The sequence below is a fragment of the Pogoniulus pusillus genome, chromosome 4 (genome assembly GCF_015220805.1).
Source record: "Pogoniulus pusillus isolate bPogPus1 chromosome 4, bPogPus1.pri, whole genome shotgun sequence".
Taxonomy (NCBI): Eukaryota; Metazoa; Chordata; class Aves; order Piciformes; family Lybiidae; genus Pogoniulus; species Pogoniulus pusillus.
In genome coordinates this window covers 30,634,239-30,651,202 of record NC_087267.1, presented here as the reverse complement: position 1 = coordinate 30,651,202, position 16,964 = coordinate 30,634,239, and positions in this window count along the sequence as shown.

Sequence of the window (16,964 nt, the reverse complement as noted above, 5' to 3'; positions counted from 1 at the left end):
AAAGAATCTGTTAGGGAAAACTGTTTGGGTATTTACTCCTTCGGGCGAAGGGAAACCTGTCCGAGGGGTGGTTTCTGCTGAAGGTCCTGGTCATACATACTGGGTAATGCAGGAGAATGGTGAAATCCAGTGTATTCCACAGAGAAATTTAACTTTAGCTGAGAGAGCTTAAATTCAGAGTGTGTAGCATAAGTTGTTAGGAGTTTTCTGTTCTAGGTAACATCGGCGCCCAACACTGAGAGAAATCTACAGTATGTGAGCACGAACCCAACATCACCTGGGAGTCCCTGTTCTGAGCTTTTGAATCACCTGCATCTGATTGAAGTGTGAACTGAACTTGTATATATTGGTTTATTGTAAATATTGGTTTAGGTTAGATTGGATAATTCTCAGCGATACTCTGAGCGAAGTAGACAAGGGGTGGATTGTGCTAGTTTGAAGCAAGCTGGGATGTTTTGGTAACAGAACTAGATAATGGGCAGTGAAATGAAAAACAATTGATGTCAACTTCTCTCACAGTCACGCTGAGAACTCTGGGAAGAAGAAGAAAACATTCTCCATTTTGTCTCTCACTCTTGCTTTTGCCTTGGACCTGGTCACATCTCATTAACCCTGCTCCTACTAACCTTGCTCCCTAACCTCTTGGCTGCACCTCTTTTCTTCCTGAGAACTGGGGTAAGGTTGAGAGGGCCAGGGGGAGGTGTTGGGGTGGTTTGAGAGCCCCTCCTGGGGACTCAGGTTTCTGGGAGGGGAGTTGTGCTTTTGTATTGTTTATCCTTTGTATATTTCTGTATATAATTGTATAGAACTGTATATATTGTAAATAGCTGCTTGTAAATTCTGCTAGCTGTAAATAAATTGCTTCATCTATATTCCCAGGGTCCGTCTGAGTTAGCTGGGGCAAATTCAAAAGTGTGGGGGGGGCGGGGTAACCCCCAAACCATCACATGCTCCTATCAAAAAGCCTCTGAGTTTCTTTTCATACCATCCTCCTGACAACATAGGTCCCTGAAAATCTGGTGTCCCTCATTTGCTTGAGGTCTTTTTACCACAATGCTGTGTGATGTTTCAATCTGAGGCCCCAGGAGTGAGCCTTTTAAATGCATGTTATTCTATTTGCTCATAATCACTCTGCCTGACAGTACCTTGCACGGTGAGACCAGCCCACTAGGTCAGCCCTTCCAGTCTCCTCAGTGTGGTGTGTTTACAGCAGTAATTTAATGTTTCAAACCTGTTCTTTTCATCATCTGAAAGCTACACAAGGATAGTGGAGGCTTCTTTTTTGTCTGATTACTTAACAAACATAAACCAGAAAAAGGCTCTATGAGCCAGCAGTGAACCCACAATACCAGACAAACCATGGAGAAGGGAGCCAGCAAGAGATATAGACTTGGCAGGGTCTACCCAGCTCTGCTGTGAAGTAGATGCTTCTTTAATTATAGGTTTTTGTGAGTATCCAGTAATGAAAAAATAAAATCCAGCCTCTAATGGTATCCCTAGGATAAGGATATTGCTTCAGACAGAGTGCAGTGGTACATGCCAAGACCTGGGTGAAAATCAGGGACTCCAGGACCTGGATTTATGTAATTGTATCTGGTTTTGTAATTGCATCTTCTGTACAAGTTTCATTGCCTTTCAGAGGAAACCACTTCCTTCTCAAAATGGGGGAGATCATCCATGATTGCTTCTCGGGGCAAGACCCTTTGGCTGATAGACCCAGAGATAAGATGATGTGATTTATCAGTAACAGCTGAAATTCAAGTAAACTGAAAAGTGGATTCAGTATCAAGGTGATTCAACACTTTTAGGCTTTGGTCAAAGTGAGAGAAGCTTAATCTGTCCTCCCAGATGAAGACAGGTGGACACATGATGAGGTGGAGGAGGACAAGGAGAAGAGCTGCTGGAGAGCAGGAACCATTTTTGGAGAGCCTAGACAAGAGATAGCACCAAGGTTCTTTACAGCCAAGTAGTGAGGTTGAAGCAGTGGGAGCCTGCAGGGCTGGTCCTGGCTCTCTGGGGAATTTCAGCAATGAGACATGTGAGGGATGAGGAGCATGGAAGAAGGGCAGATGAAGAAGAGCAGCAATAGAAGAGCAATATGGATTGGTTCCCCCTCCTGCCTGCCCCAGTATTTCTGGCACTGAATGGTGGACTTTGCAGTGTTAGGTTGACAGTTGGACTTGATGATCTTAAAGGTCTTTTCCAACCTAAATGATTCTATGATTCTACAATCAGGAAGGTCATTGATGCCTCAGGTGTGTCCAAGTTCTTACTGGTACTTATGAATCAGGTGCATGTTCTCACAGTGCCAGCTTGTGATGCTTGATCTAAAAATCAGTGTGGATTTTATTTCTGTGCTGACTTTGTTCTAAGAGCAGGTGGTGTTGAAGCTGTCAGAGTGACAGAGGAGGAAAGCTGGAGGAGCTGGGCTGTCATCCCTTGTTACACATAATTAAAGAGAACAAGTATTTGTCATTGGCTTGTGACTCTTCCAACCTGCATACAAGGAAGATTCATACCACTCAAAGAACTGAGTAATTAAGTGCTACTAATCCCACTAACTCCCAGTGTAGTAAGATCACTTTAGTTTTAGGGAGAGATGTGGAGTGCCTCAGTCTTCAGTGGCAATCTTGCTCTGTCCCTTTCTTGAGTTGATGGACCACTAGGGGTGGAACAGAGGGGTAAAGTCCCTCTCACCGTAACCGAAGATCAATTTCAGGACTACCTGAGGAACCTCAACGTACATAAATCCATGGGACCTGAGGAGATGCATCCCAGAGTTCTGAAGGAATTGTCTGATGTATTGCAAGGCCTCTCTCCATACTATTTGAAATGTCCTGGAAGTCAAGTGTAAGTTCCTGGAGACTGGAAGAAGGGAAACATTACACCCATCTACAAAAAGGGTGAAAAAGAGGACGCTAGAAACTACTGACCTGTCAGCCTCACCTCTGTGCTTGGGAAAACCATGGAACAGACCCTCCTGGGAGCTATACTGGAACATGTGGTGGACAGGGAGGTGACTGAAGACAGCCAACATGGCTTCACCTGACCAACCTGCCTGACCAACCTAGTGGGTTTCTACACTGGTACAACTGGAGAGGTGGGTTGAGAAGAACCTTATGAGGTTCAATAATGCAAAGTGAAAGGTCCTGTACCTAGGTCAGGGCAGTCCTTGATATCAATAAAGGCTGCAGGATGATGAAATTGAGAGCAGCTCTGCAGAAAAGGACCTGGGGATGCTGGTGGAAAAGAAGCTGAACATGGGTCAACAATGAGCCCTTGCAGCCCAGAAGGCAAATCACATCCTAGGCTGAATCAAAAGCATAGCCAGCAAATCCAGAGAGGTGATTCTGCCACTTCACTCTGCTCTGGTGAGATCTCACCTGGAGTGCTGTGTCCAGCTCTAGAGCCCTCAACACAGGAAGGACATGGACCTGATGGAGCAGGTCCAGAGAAGGGCCATGAAAATGATCAGAACACGTCTGCTATGAGGACAGGCTGAGGGAGTTGGGGTTGATAGCTCCAGGGAGACCTAATAGCTGCCTTTCAGTACCTGAAAGGGGCCTATACAGGAAGACAGGAGGAGGACTCTTAACAAAGGCCTGTAGTGACAGGATGAGGGGCAATGGTTTTAAAGTAGAGTAGATTAGCTTGGATGTTAGGAACAAGTAATTTATCGTGAAGATGGTGGAACACTGGAACAGGTTGCCCAGGGTGGTAGTTGAGGCCCCATCCCTGGAGCTATTTGAGGTCAGACTTGACAAGGCTCTGAGCAGCCTCATCTAGTGGAGGATGTCCCTGCTGACTGCAAGGGAGTTGGACTAAATGATTTTGGAGGTTCCTTCCAGCACAAACCATTCTATGATTCCATGATTCTGTTAGATTCTCTTCCCACAAGTACCTTATGAAATAAGTATGGGATACAATTTGCAAGAAGAATCAAAGGAACCCAAATCTCTGAGACATAAACACAGAAGAAACACAGCCTACTCTGCTGCTTGAGGAAAGCACTGTTCTTCTGTTAGCTAAGGAGAGCTGAACTCAAATGGAGCCTTCTTCTGCCCCTACCACAGTGTTGTGGTGGGAGTAAGCCCTTCAGGAACAGAAGTGCTGCAAGTTTCAAATAACTGTCCCTAATCCTCCTGTAAACACATTGATTTTTCTGCCTCACGGTGTCTTCAAGACATTGGTAGAGGGGAGAACCTGCTCTTAGACCTTCAAAGTGATCATGCTGGGTCAAGCTAACATCCACCTTACAACAGAATCAAAACTAGTGCAGAATATGCCTGTGTGAGTACACCCACATTAGTACTGTGGGCTTGGCCAGTGCTATCAGAAGAACTAATGCTGGGGATGAGAGTGGGGGTGTTTGGTCTGTTATTGATATGACATTTAATAACTCTCCATAAGCCTCAGAGATCTGTGCTTTTCTTATCCCTTTTCATATGGGAGATAGTGAGAGGAAGGGTAATTTTCCTGGTTTATTTCTAACCAGAAGATGAAAGGGTGTGTGTAGGCCACTCCATGACCACTGGCACTAGACAGGAACTGAGTCACCGAGAAGCTGTTGACTGAATTTTCCCAGATTGATGCCACTCCCACCATTGTTCAGTGCAAGAGCAGGACAGGGATTTCCTTTTGGTGTCATCCCTATGCCATAGGCAGGTAAAGCTGAAGTCTGAGGCTGTTTTCGAGCTCATGCCTGTGCCCACCATCTCTGAACAGCAAAGAGACAGTCTTTTCCAGGACATGTTTGGGAAAGGCTTCTGGGAGAGCCTGCAGGCAGGACACGAGTGTGACTGATGTCAAGTCTGTGTGACAGTTGCCTGCAAAAACCCCTTGTATTCTACTTCCTGTCATTTCCCACAGGTGGCTTTGTCTTGCTCTCTGTGAGATTGAGAAACAACAGCTGAATTTTTCTCCTCAATGGGAAGACTTCCTATAGGGGAGGCAAGGCAGCTCCACGAGTTGAGAAGAGAGATTAAGAGAAGCATCATGGGCATAATCTTCTCAAAGGGCTCTCCACTGCCAGGGAAGGCATGACCCAAATCCCTGATGTTCTGCTTTTAGATAAACCATACTGAAAGGTGGCTTGGGTAGAGTTTCTGCCTTGAACTACACAAAGGTGATACAGGGAAATCCAGAAGGGCTGTAGCTTTGTGATGAGGAGCATTGAGAAAGAGAAGAGAATTTCTTCAAATTGAATCTACTTCTGGAGACAAGGTCTCAGAGCAGTGGTACCTCTTTGCCTGTTGTGGAGATGCTGGTAAAAGTCACCTGCAACAAGAAGCAGAAGAAAGAGACAGAGACTTGAAGAAACTTTGCAGAAAGGCTTTTGAACCTGACAGAGACTTGTTGAGACTAGCACTTAGCTATAGAACTGTAAAGCTGTGGAGAACAAGGCAGAATATAAAGCAGACGCTGGCACTGCGATTTTATGTTGACTGGAAAGACTGCAACAAGGAATGTCTTGTATGTGTCTGGAAACAATTAGAGGTGAGCAGATAATGAAATTAAGGCAGTCAGTGCCCCTGCCAGCCATCCCCCAGGGATGGGGCCTCAGCCACCTCCCTGGGCAACCCAGTCCAGGCTCTCACCACTCTCATGCTCAACAACTTCCTCCTCATGTCCAGTCTGAACCAACCCACCTCCAGCTTTGCTTCATTCTCCCTAGTCCTGTCACTCCCTGGTAGCCTAAAAAGTCCCTCTCCAGCTTTTTTGTAGGCCCCCTTCAGATACTGGAAGGCTACAATAAGGTCACCTCAGAGCCTCCTCTTCTCCAGACTGAACAGCCCCAACTCTTTCAGTCTGTCTTCATAGGAGAGGTGCTGCAGCCCTCTGAGCATCCTTGTGGTGCTTCTCTGGACATGCTCCAGCACATCCACATCCCTCTTGTAATAGGGGGTCCAGAATTGGATGCAGTACTCCAGGTGGGGTCTCATCAGAGTGCAGTAGAGGGGGAGAATCACCTCCCTGGCCCTGCTGGCCACACTTCTCCTGATCTGGTTGACTTTCTGGGCTTTGAGTGCACACTGCTGGCTCATGTTGAACTTCTTGTCCACCAGCACCCCCAAGTCCTTCTCCTTGGGGCTGCTCTCCACCCAATCACTGCCCAGCCTGTATTTGTGCTTGGGATTGCATCAACCTAGATGCAGGACCTTGCACTTGCTCATGAGGTTGGCTTGTGCCAAGTCACCAGAATCTTCTCTCAAAACTTCCTCAACATGCTGGGATTGTCAGTGCTAAATCAAAGGAACATCTATAAAGCTTAAGGTAGAGGTGCCCACATTCCCTCTGGCTTTCCTGGTAAACTGAATCATCCACCACTTTCTGCCTGTTGGGTCTTGCCTACAGCTTGCTGCTATTGCACACCATGATATATGGGAGTAGAAGTCACAGACAAAACCCTTTAGGCCTAGTTTTGCCTAGAAAGTGGCCATTTTCTATGTCAGACAGACCAAGGCATCAGGCATATATCTCAATTAGTTTTTTGCATAAGGGATGGTTCTTTTATGGATCCCCCAAAGAAAAACAAGAAGAAGCCAAGTAGTTGATTTGGGGAAAAGCACTTGAATTTATTTTGCTTACAGATGCAGGAGGAATACTTGCAAATATAGAAAATGAGGAAGAAATAAGCCAGGGGTAGCAAAGCAAAAAGGTAATTACCACTGTGGATCTAGGTGATGTTTCACTGATCCTGAAGGTCTTAATCAGTGGGGAAGCTTCAAACTTTCCCTGTTGCCTCTTAGGTTTTAAACAATGTTGAGGCAATTAGAGTGAGACAAACTTAACTCCTTACAGCATAAATCTCTATTATCCAGTCACCTACAAGTGGCCGTACATGGTGGTGTCACAGCCTCTTGCCACAAGCTTGGTGCATGTATAGGCTGCACCCCATCATATGGCAGCACTGGGACCTGCTGAAGACTGAGCAGCTTGCAGAGTGTCAGTATGGGATGGGGCAGGTCAGGTCAATGGAGCCAGGTTGCCTTCTGCTCCCTTGGTGCCTGGCAGAGTCCCTTGGCGCATTCCTTCTTACTGTACCCTTGCCATCCCGCTAGCCTGTCCCTATGAGCAGTCTCTCTGGCACAGAAGCTGTTTTTGCTTCTGTCAAGACCTGCTACCATTTGAATTATTTTAGCACTGCTGAAATGAAACTAAAAAAATGGGGATGGATGACTTATTCTTTTCAGTTTTATTTCAGCTGTGACACAATTTGGCTGAGTTTCAATAGAACTGATTTAGACCAAATACTGCTCTGCCATATCCACAGCTTATCTTTAAGAGTGAAAATAACTGTCAGCAGCAGGTGTAAGCCAGCTCATATGGGAGCTACCAGAAGGAGCTTTTTCTGTGTTGTCCTTCAGGATCAGAGCCTTGGACTGGATTGCAAGTGATTGTATTAGCTGTGCCCAAGGCTCTTCTGCCTGTGGCTGTCTCAGTGACTCAGCTTGTCAGTATGGCACGGGCACTGTTTAAGCTCAGAGTTCAAAACCCAGTTGACCTCACACCTATTCCTGCAAGGACAAGGTGCTACCATCTTAGATCACCCCAGTGGAGGTGTCTTAGCTGCCTGTCTTGAAGGAGAGAACTGAGTCTCTTAAGATGAAAAAGATGACGTTTTTTCATCTTGCTAAAAGTAAATTCAGTTCTTAGTGAAATCTCAGTTATAACCTGAGAATCTAAGCAGGATGGTATACTGGATTTTACTGAGCACAGCAACTGGGCTCATAGCAAGACCCATAGGATATGATACTTGATATGGTTTAGGCAATAAACATCTACATCTTAGACCTCAGTTGAATGCTCAGTGACAGAGACAGGGAGATGCTAGTACAGGAGAAGAGCAGCTCTGCACAGTAATGCAGAACCTGACATGCTTTGCCATGAAATCCCATAAGTAATTAGAGATGCCAGCTCAACCACATGTGGAAGATGTTAAAAATCTTTTAAAATGAGTGGTCAGACCTTATACCTGACTGATTCTAGGGGACTGAGAAGACTGTATGACATTGCTGCTGCCTCTTCTGGTTCAGTCTTCATCTGACAAGCACAGGAAAACTATATAATCAAGGTGGGAAGAGGACACTCTACTTAGTGCTGGAGTAATAGCAAGGATTTCACCTTTAAACTCTCTTCAGGGACAGGCAAAAGACCTCTTTTCAAATGCTAATAAGAACAACCATAGATGTTGCCATTACTAGTGCTCAGATCTTCAGATCCAGCTAAGAAGAATTCTGGTTTGAATCTAAGGTGAAGAAATTGGATTTTCACCTGTGTGCGAGTACTTATCTCTGTTGTAGAGATATGTGGGAGATTTAAGTAATACCTTTGTGCCTCATTTCCAGGAAGTCCTCATCCTTGGCCCTCTCTTAAATTGACACCTTGTCCACAAATAGTAGAAAGTGAGCCTGCTCCCAAGCCTGGAGAAGCCCAGGAAAGGACTCCTGCTCGAAGTCCTTTGCACCATTTTCATTAAGCATTTAAGGGGTAATGGCAAACAGATTTTTGGGTACTGACCTATTTAACTTCATAAACACTCCTTCCTTCATGGGTTTTCCCTGTTTGTTTTTTTTTTTTTTTCCCCAAATATCTGCTCACCATCAGCAGTAGGGGTAGAAAGGCACGTCCCAGAACCAGAGGTAATGACAGGACTAGGGACTGTGAGCTGGGAAATAGGTAGCTACAATCAGCAATGTTTGTGTTCCTCCTGACAGCCGGTGGCCTTGTTCCAAGCCCACTTTCTCACTTGTTCAAACAGAGGAAGGAGATAAATAAGGGGGGGTTTGTTTTCTGAGCTACAGGATTAAGTAAGCAGTGGCTCAATGTTTTTGCCTTTCCTGGCAGTTTGCTAGAGAGGAATTGGAAGAACATTAGGATTAAGTATCGGTACAAAGTCGTTCAGCCTTTCATAGGCACAAATGCTTTTGGCATCTTTGTGCCAAGAAGCAAAACTGCAGATGTTTAGGTTGTCTTCACATTTTCCTAGGTCACTTCCAGAGCAGTTGTCCACTCAGGCCTTGGCAGGTGTGTAGCTTAAAGTTGTCCACAGCCAGACTAAGGCCCAAGATTCTGAAGAAAACATGAAAAATGTGATCAAAATGGTAAATTGCAAATGGAAAAAAAGAAAAAAGTAAAGGAAAGCTTCCAAAAATTGACTATTCCTTCACATGAACAGGACACTTAACAGCACAAATTTCTGTCATTCCTCTACTTAGCAGAAGCTCCTTGGCAGGGCCAGCTTGAACTGTTTCTGGGGATGGTGCAAGCCTCAGAGCAGCTGGCAGGGCAGGGCAAAGCTTGTTCCTGCTGTTCCTTTGTAACTAGTGTAACTTTGCTATAAAAGCAGAGAGTGCCTGCTGCCTGCAAAGTTGCATCTATTCGTTCTTTTGTTATTCAAATTCTTCTTGCCATCTATCCATTTCTAATCCCTCTAAAATACATCTGGGCTCTTGGTTGCTGTGATACCCTTCGGCAGGAAGGACCTCTTGCTCATCCCTCATGGTGCACAGCTGCTTGCATCAAACTTTCTGCTGCTACTGTTCAGGGTTGTTCAATACAGAGAACACCACAAGTGGTGATTAGCTCTGATGCTGGCTCTGAAAGAGAGACGGTGTGCAGCATCCTATGGTGCATTAAGAGCTCTAGCTTTTCCATTTAAAGACACTTAAATGCCATAAACAGCATTAGAGGCGTATGCTCAGGGAATTGACAGAATTAGGAGGTTTGTAGGAACTTTTGTCCTCTTGTATTTAAAACCTGAGAAGAGGCGTGATGCAGAGAGGCGAGATGCATGCTGCTGAGCTAGAAAGGCTTCTTTGTGCTGAATCATCCCTGCTAAAAAGAGCTCTGCCTCTCCTGCTAGGTGGTCAAAGCCTGCTGGTGGCCCCCATGGAGACAGCTTTTGTCAGCTGCGGGGAGAGGTGTCTGGGTCCTCTCTTCACAATGCCAGCTGTGAATGGAGCTGGGGGAGCAGTTTGGATTTTCTTCTGCTCTCCCACTGAATTTTCTGCTTAGTGTTGCAGTTGGTTTGCTCCAGGCCTGAGCCAGAGCATAAGGCAGTGTGGAAGGACTTTAGTCTGAATTCATAAGTATGTGGCATTGCAGAGTGTGAAGGAGAGAGGGGGAGGTTACATCTGGAAAGTCAACATTGAGATGAGACTTTTTGTTACCTTGATGACAGGAAGTAGCTGTGGGACAAACGTTCATCCAAAAAATTTAACCTCTCAACAAAAGCAACCATCTACTTCATGCTCATGTAGCTCTTGCCATCACAGGCTTCCCATTAAGTTAGAACTTAGTCATGATGCAGAAAGCATCTTGCAAGGGCAGTTTTATAGAGATGGAACAGTTCAATAGCCTGTTTCCATTAGTGCCTGCAAGACCAGACTTCCTGAGAGCTCTTGAATACTGCAACACTCCAAAGAAATGGAAGCCTACATTTTGAAACTGGTAAATGGCATTTCCTTCACTTTAGTGAAATTTGATGTGCTGCACTTACGTTTCCTCCTTTTGTTGGTCTCCCCAGGCAGTTTAAGGCAAAGAGAGGAGACTGAATGTTTGTATCAGCAGTACTCATGGCATTATCAGGTGGAACAATGTATTCACCAGGACATGTCAGGTTAGGTCAGAAGCATCTCCTGGTTTATTTTAAAAGCTATGCTGGACAATTTTTCCTGTGTTGGTAATACAGACATGAGTCCTGATAGGAGGGTGACTTTATCACCTTATAGGCAGGTGATTTTATTTTAAAACTGTCATGTTACTGGGAAGATCCTGACATCTGCCTGTCTCAGAGCCCAGGACTCTTGCTTGAACTATTAAAAAAAAAAAAGAATTGCCCCTCTTTCAAGTGCCCCAACAAGGACTTGCTCTGACACAAATCCAGAACATTAAAACAGTCAAATGCTTTAATTGTTCAAAGCGACAGATACAACAGATTTGGTGTTGCTGGTGATAAAGGCAGTGACTGCCAGGTGATCTCAGGTTAAATTCTGGGTAACATCTGACTGGCTGGGGTACCCTTATCCTGCACTTCAGGTGATCTCTTCCCAGCCTGTAGGATGCCCAGGATGCCTGTTAGTATCATTAGTCTTGATGTGGGGTGGATTGAGGAGCCCTTCCTCCAGCAATCCTAGTTTAAAGCCCTCCTCACTGGATTGGAAAGCTTGTTGCCAAAGATGCTCTTCCTCTTCTCTGAAAGGTGTACCCCTTCAGGTCCCAGAAGACCAGATTTCTGAAAGTAAGTCTTGTGGGTTAGACAGCCAAAGCCATTAGATTAGTTGCAATCTAGGTTCAAATTAATTGGACTTAAGCTAAAGCTGCCACTCAACAAAACTGGCATTAGTAGGATTCCCCAAACACAAGATTTTGTACTAAATTTTTGGATTCCACATATAACTAAAACTAAAAGTAGCAATATTGCAATAAAAACATATTAGCAGCCCATGCAGACACACCAGCTCCAGACCTGGTGATCTTTAGTCCCAGATGCAGTTCAAAGACACTGGGGCATCTGTAAAAGAAAAGAAAGGCCATCTGCTTGGTTTTATCTTCACTGGCATAATTTGGTTAAAAGGTGGGTACCGTTTTAGCACCACTACCACTGTCCCAACCCGAGGAAAATCAGCCAACACCAGCTGGCTCTAATACTGTAGGTGTCTGGGCAATGCTCTACCCCTGTGAACTATATCTGGGAGAGGAAATATTCCCAAACAACCACACTCTGTCCTCTTCTTATCTGTTCCACAATGTTTGGCACAATGTCAGCTAAAGGTGCAGCATTGGTGTTCAGTTGCCTAAAATCAGTTGTAAGCTGCCACTAGTAGTTTGTCTTTCTCACTGGCCAGACAGGACAATTATAGGGGGAATGAGTACAAGGGATAATTTCTCTTTCTTTCCCGAGTCTGTTTTGTAGCAACAGTGCACGAGTGTGCAGCTTCAGGTAGAGGGTACAGTTTTACACTTGTGGTTTCTCATGGGGGGAGGATATTGAGGTCTCTAACAATTGTATACATTTAACTGTGTTATTGTTAGCCTGCGTTGATGTGAAACTCTAGTCTCATCCAAAAGTTTCCACACTTGACTACTGAGTAAATGAAACCCTAAGATGTCAACGTTGGTGACAAAAAACAGTGCCTCAGCTTCTCCCACAGAAGCTGTAATGTAATTTTCACAGTGGGGCACTCATTTGCAATTCCAGTAACTTCCTTATATGTTACTTTACAGTGATCAGGTTTTATACTGAGGTCCTTAGGAGTCTCCCTACTGATTACAGACATTTGTGCTCTTGTGTCTATTACAAAATTTACACAAACTCTCTGAGACCCTAATGGAAGTTCAACAATGGGCTTGAGGCAGTTATTAGAGAGCAACTGTATTGCTACCACCTGCCAAGAAGGGTGGGTCACTGCCCTCCCTGGGGATGCATGTTTTTTCATTTGAGCATTCCTTTAAGTCGAGCAAGTCCCCATTGGGAGCAGTTGGCACTCCTTCCTCTCCAGCTGACTCTCTACTTGCTATCTAGCTTTTCCTGGCAAGGTTTGGCTTGGTTTGTTTTCTTTATTCTGTAGCTGTACTAATGCTTGGAGATTGGCAGTGCCAGTGCCTGCCATGTTAACCCCAGTTCTAGGGCTCTGCGGCAAAGGTCATTTTGTTCTTTGTCAGGCTTAACAGCCTGAACCTCATGAGTTCAATGACTATGTTCTGTAACTTCCCCTGCAGCTGCTTCGCTTCAGCCCATGCGATGCTCACAATCCACTACTTCTTGCACAACTTCACTCCAGGTTGTAACATGTGCCAGCTGCTGTGGAAGCTGCACTTGAGCCATGGCAATGCTCACAGAATGGACAGCTTGTGTGTGGTCCAGAGTGTTAGCTATATGCATTTTAACGCTGTACATGAGGCCATGGATAAAGGGAGTTAACTGAGCAGGGTTGATAGAAGCTGACATTGGAGACCTCCTTAATGCATCCCTCTCATACATTACTTGAATGCTGGCTGCTTTTTGCACAGATGCTGTGAGATCTAAGAAATTGGCAGTTTTAATAACAAAAGGCTCTCCTCTTTCATGTTGCTCCAAGCTGCCAGCCCAGAAAGCAGCTTGTGCAGTTAATGAGGAACCAACATTACTGAGTCCAGTGACTAAAAATACTCCAGGACCCCAACAGTCTCCTGCTTCCTTCTCACTTAAATGGGATTTGATCTCCTCCCATGAGGGAAACTTGCCACACATATTATGTTGCTGACTCCTCTGGATACCTGGAGTACTTCTGAAAGTTCTCTAACTCAGCTGAAGACCATGAAATGTAGCACATCATAACATGAACATTACGATTCTCCTCATCTGTAACTTCAGGGATGACAGGGAGGTGATTCAAGACAGCCAGCATGGGTTTACCAGGGGCAAATCCTGCCTGACTAAACTAGACATGAATTGGATGGGTGGACTGTTCAGTGGATAAGAAATTGGCTGGATGGTCACATCCAGAGCGTGGTGCTCAATGGCCTGAAGTCCAGATGGAGAGTAGTGACAAATGATGCCCTTCAAGGGTCCATCCTGGGACCTGTGCTGTTTAATGTTTTTATCAATGATATAGACAGTGGGATTGAGTGTACCACCAGCCATTTTGCAGGTGACGCCAAGCTGAGTGGTACTGTTGGTATGCCAGAGGGATGGGATGTCATCCAGAGAGACTTGGACAGGCTGGAGAGGTGGGCCCAAGTGAAACCTATGAGATTCAGCAAGAGCAAGTGCAGGGTTCTGCACCTGGGCTGGAAAATCCTCGCTATCAATGCAGACTAAGGGAGGAGGTGATAGAAAGCAGACCTGTGGAAAAGGACATGGGGGTGCTGTTGGATGAGAAGCTGGACATGAGCAGATAGTGTGTGCTTGCAGCCCAGAAGGCAAATCACATCCTGGGCTGCATCAAAAGAAGCATGGCCAGCAGATCCAGAGAGGATCCACACAGTGTAGTAATTTGTGGAATTGTTTAACTGAGACAATGGATGGTATTAGGCCCAGTGAAATATTTGATTGCCCCTGTAATTTCATTTTGCACTCTTTGGCTGAGGCAAATAGTGTTTTATGGGGAAGATCCCAATGTCTGCCTGTCTCAGAGCCCAGGACTCTTGCTGGAACTATTCAGCAAAATTAAGATTTACCTGTCTTTGAAGTGTCCCAATAAAGGTTTTCTCTGACACAAGTTCAGAAAGCTAAAACAATCAAATGCTTTAATTTGTTAAAGCAACAGATACAACAGATTTGGGATTGCTGGTGATAAAGGCAGTGCCTGCAAGATGATCTCAGGTTAATAAATCCTGGGTGACATCAGATGAAGACAGAGACAAAAACCTTTGCAATAGCTGTGGTATAGAACAGAAACGCAGCAAGAGCATTTTTGCAAAAGCACAGTTCTTACCAAGAAAGGTGTCCCTGTCTTGGGTGCAGGAAAAGGTGCATCTCCTGTTGACTCTCCTTGATCATGCTGGTTGCAGCTGCTACACTCCCCTGAGAGATGTTCTTGCCATGACTTTTATACCCTGGCTCAAGCTGTCCCTGCTTTCTAGGTGACATTTAGCATGACTTTGGCTGACAGTTGAGTAATATAGAAACATATATTTAGCATGTACTCAGTTTTGCTCATTAGCATATTGAGGAGTGTCAACTTTAGTATTAAAATTGCAGTTAACTACACAAAAGTCTTAGTTTGGGCAACCCAACTCTCAAAATGTGTTATGAAGTTGGTTGTTTATGTTATTAGAGCCCTGCTTCATCGGTTTTAACCCAAACAGGGCTGTCCCTGGGGCACTTTAAGGCAAGGTTGGACGTGGCACTTGGTGCCATGGTCTAGCCTTGAGCTCTGTGGTAAAGGGTTGGACTCGATGATCTGTGAGGTCTCTTCCAACCCTGATGATACTGTGATACTATGATACTATGATCTTATCTTTATAAAACTTCCTCATCCAGCTCTTCGGCAGGCCAGCTTCACAGATCTTCACTTAACACAAACATCTGCTGATTGTGAATGACCCTAGTCCTGAAGACTACTAAATCACCTTGTCCCATGGTAAGCTAGACAGTTATCCCCACAAAAGCAGTACTGATTTCACTCACATTCATATTCTTATATACTCACCAGATGGGTGTGCCCAGGGTGTCTGACCAGCATGCAGACACCAGGATGCGTGTGTCCATCTTCTTCCACCAAAGACATGGGCTCCTCATTGAGGTCAGCACCTGCCTATCTTACAGCATTCACTTACAGTCTCCTGTCTTTGGTCTCCTCTGGTCTCTCACGCCCAACCACTGACATTCCTTCCCCATTCTTACCAGTCTTCCTATTACTATTTCTGTTATAATCTTCCCTCTTTAGAAGACAGTTAAATTTGCAAGATTTTTTTTGTGAATGAATTCTGGGAGTGATCTTTTTGCGGGGGGAATTAGCATTATGGACATTAAAAGGCAGGAAATTGTGCATCTTTTTTTTTTTTTTTTTAAATCATGTGCTTCAAGGAACGAAAAGAGAACTGGTTTTGAGAACAGCTTTCCTTTATGTGAGAAAACAGAAGCTCCATTCCTCTCTCTTTCTCACACCATCTGTGTTTATTAACTCTATTTCAGAAACAAAACATCTCTTACGTCTTTCATGTAGGCCAGACTAACACACTCCACCATCAAGGCAAGTGCAGGAGCCATGCAGGAAAGAAAGATTAAAAGTTTTCTTTTATGCTTTCTTCTAAACATCAGAGGCCCAAGAAAACTGCCTGAAATTCTCTGCAGTTCATGGGCAATATAAGGCAGATATTATATGAATTTGTGCAGACAACTTGGGTCAGCCCTTTGGAAACAGAAAATCTTGTTTCCAGCAGTGGCTACAAGGCACTGGAGACTGTAGGAATAGGACAGGTACATACAGCAGTGTCCTCCTCCTGGGTCCCCAGGTCTCGAAGCCTTTCTTCCTCACAGAGATGCTCCAAGCCCCTTAACATCATTTTAGCTTCTGCTGGACTCTCTCCGGTAGTTCCCTGTTTCTCTTGACCTACCGAGCCCGGAACTGAACACAGTACTCCAGATATGGTGTCACTGGGGCAGAGTAGAGGGGAGAATAACCATCCTCAATCTGCTGCTGGTCACAGTCTCCTTAATGCACCCCAGAAGACCACTGGCTGCCTCGGTCACAAAAGCACATTGCTGCTCATGGTGAGCTTGTCATCCAGCAGCACTCCCTGGGTTTTTTTCCTGGAGCAGATGTCCAGCAGATCAACCCCTCACTTGTACTAGCAAAGGGGATTATTCCTTCCCAAGCACAGGATCCTACACTTGCCCTTGTTGAACCTCCCGAGGTTGTGCTCTGCCCAACTCTCCAGTCTGTTCAGGTCTCACTGAATGACAGCACAGCCTGACAGGGTGTCAGCCAATCCTCCCAGTTTCATAACATCAGCAAGCTTGCTGAAGCTTCACTCCATCCCTTCATTCAGGTCATTGATGATGTTGAACTGGACTGAATCCAGTACTGACCCCTGGGGAACACCACTAGCTGTAGGCCTCCAACTAAACTCAGCACTGCTGACCACAGCCCTCTGAGCACACTGTCATGATCCCAGGAGCTGATCTGGGTATTTGGGAGATTGTGTCTGCACAGAATGCAAAGTTACATTTTACTCTGACAGCAATGGTTGCCAATGCATTTCCCTATGTATTTCTTTTCTGCTCTAAAACTGTCCACTCCAGTCCTTGGAAAACCTTTTTAGCTGCTTCTCACATCTGCCCAAGAGGCTGGTTGCACAGATCTCTCATTGCTTTGTTTTCATTTCCCCTGAAATGAGTGCTTAAGGACGCAGTTTAGTGGCATTAGCTTAGCAGTAATAGTGGGATTGTGAACTCTAGGCAAGCAGTTGGACTTTATGATCTCAAAGGTCTCCTCCAAACTCAACAGTTCTATTCTCCTAGTCACTAATATGTT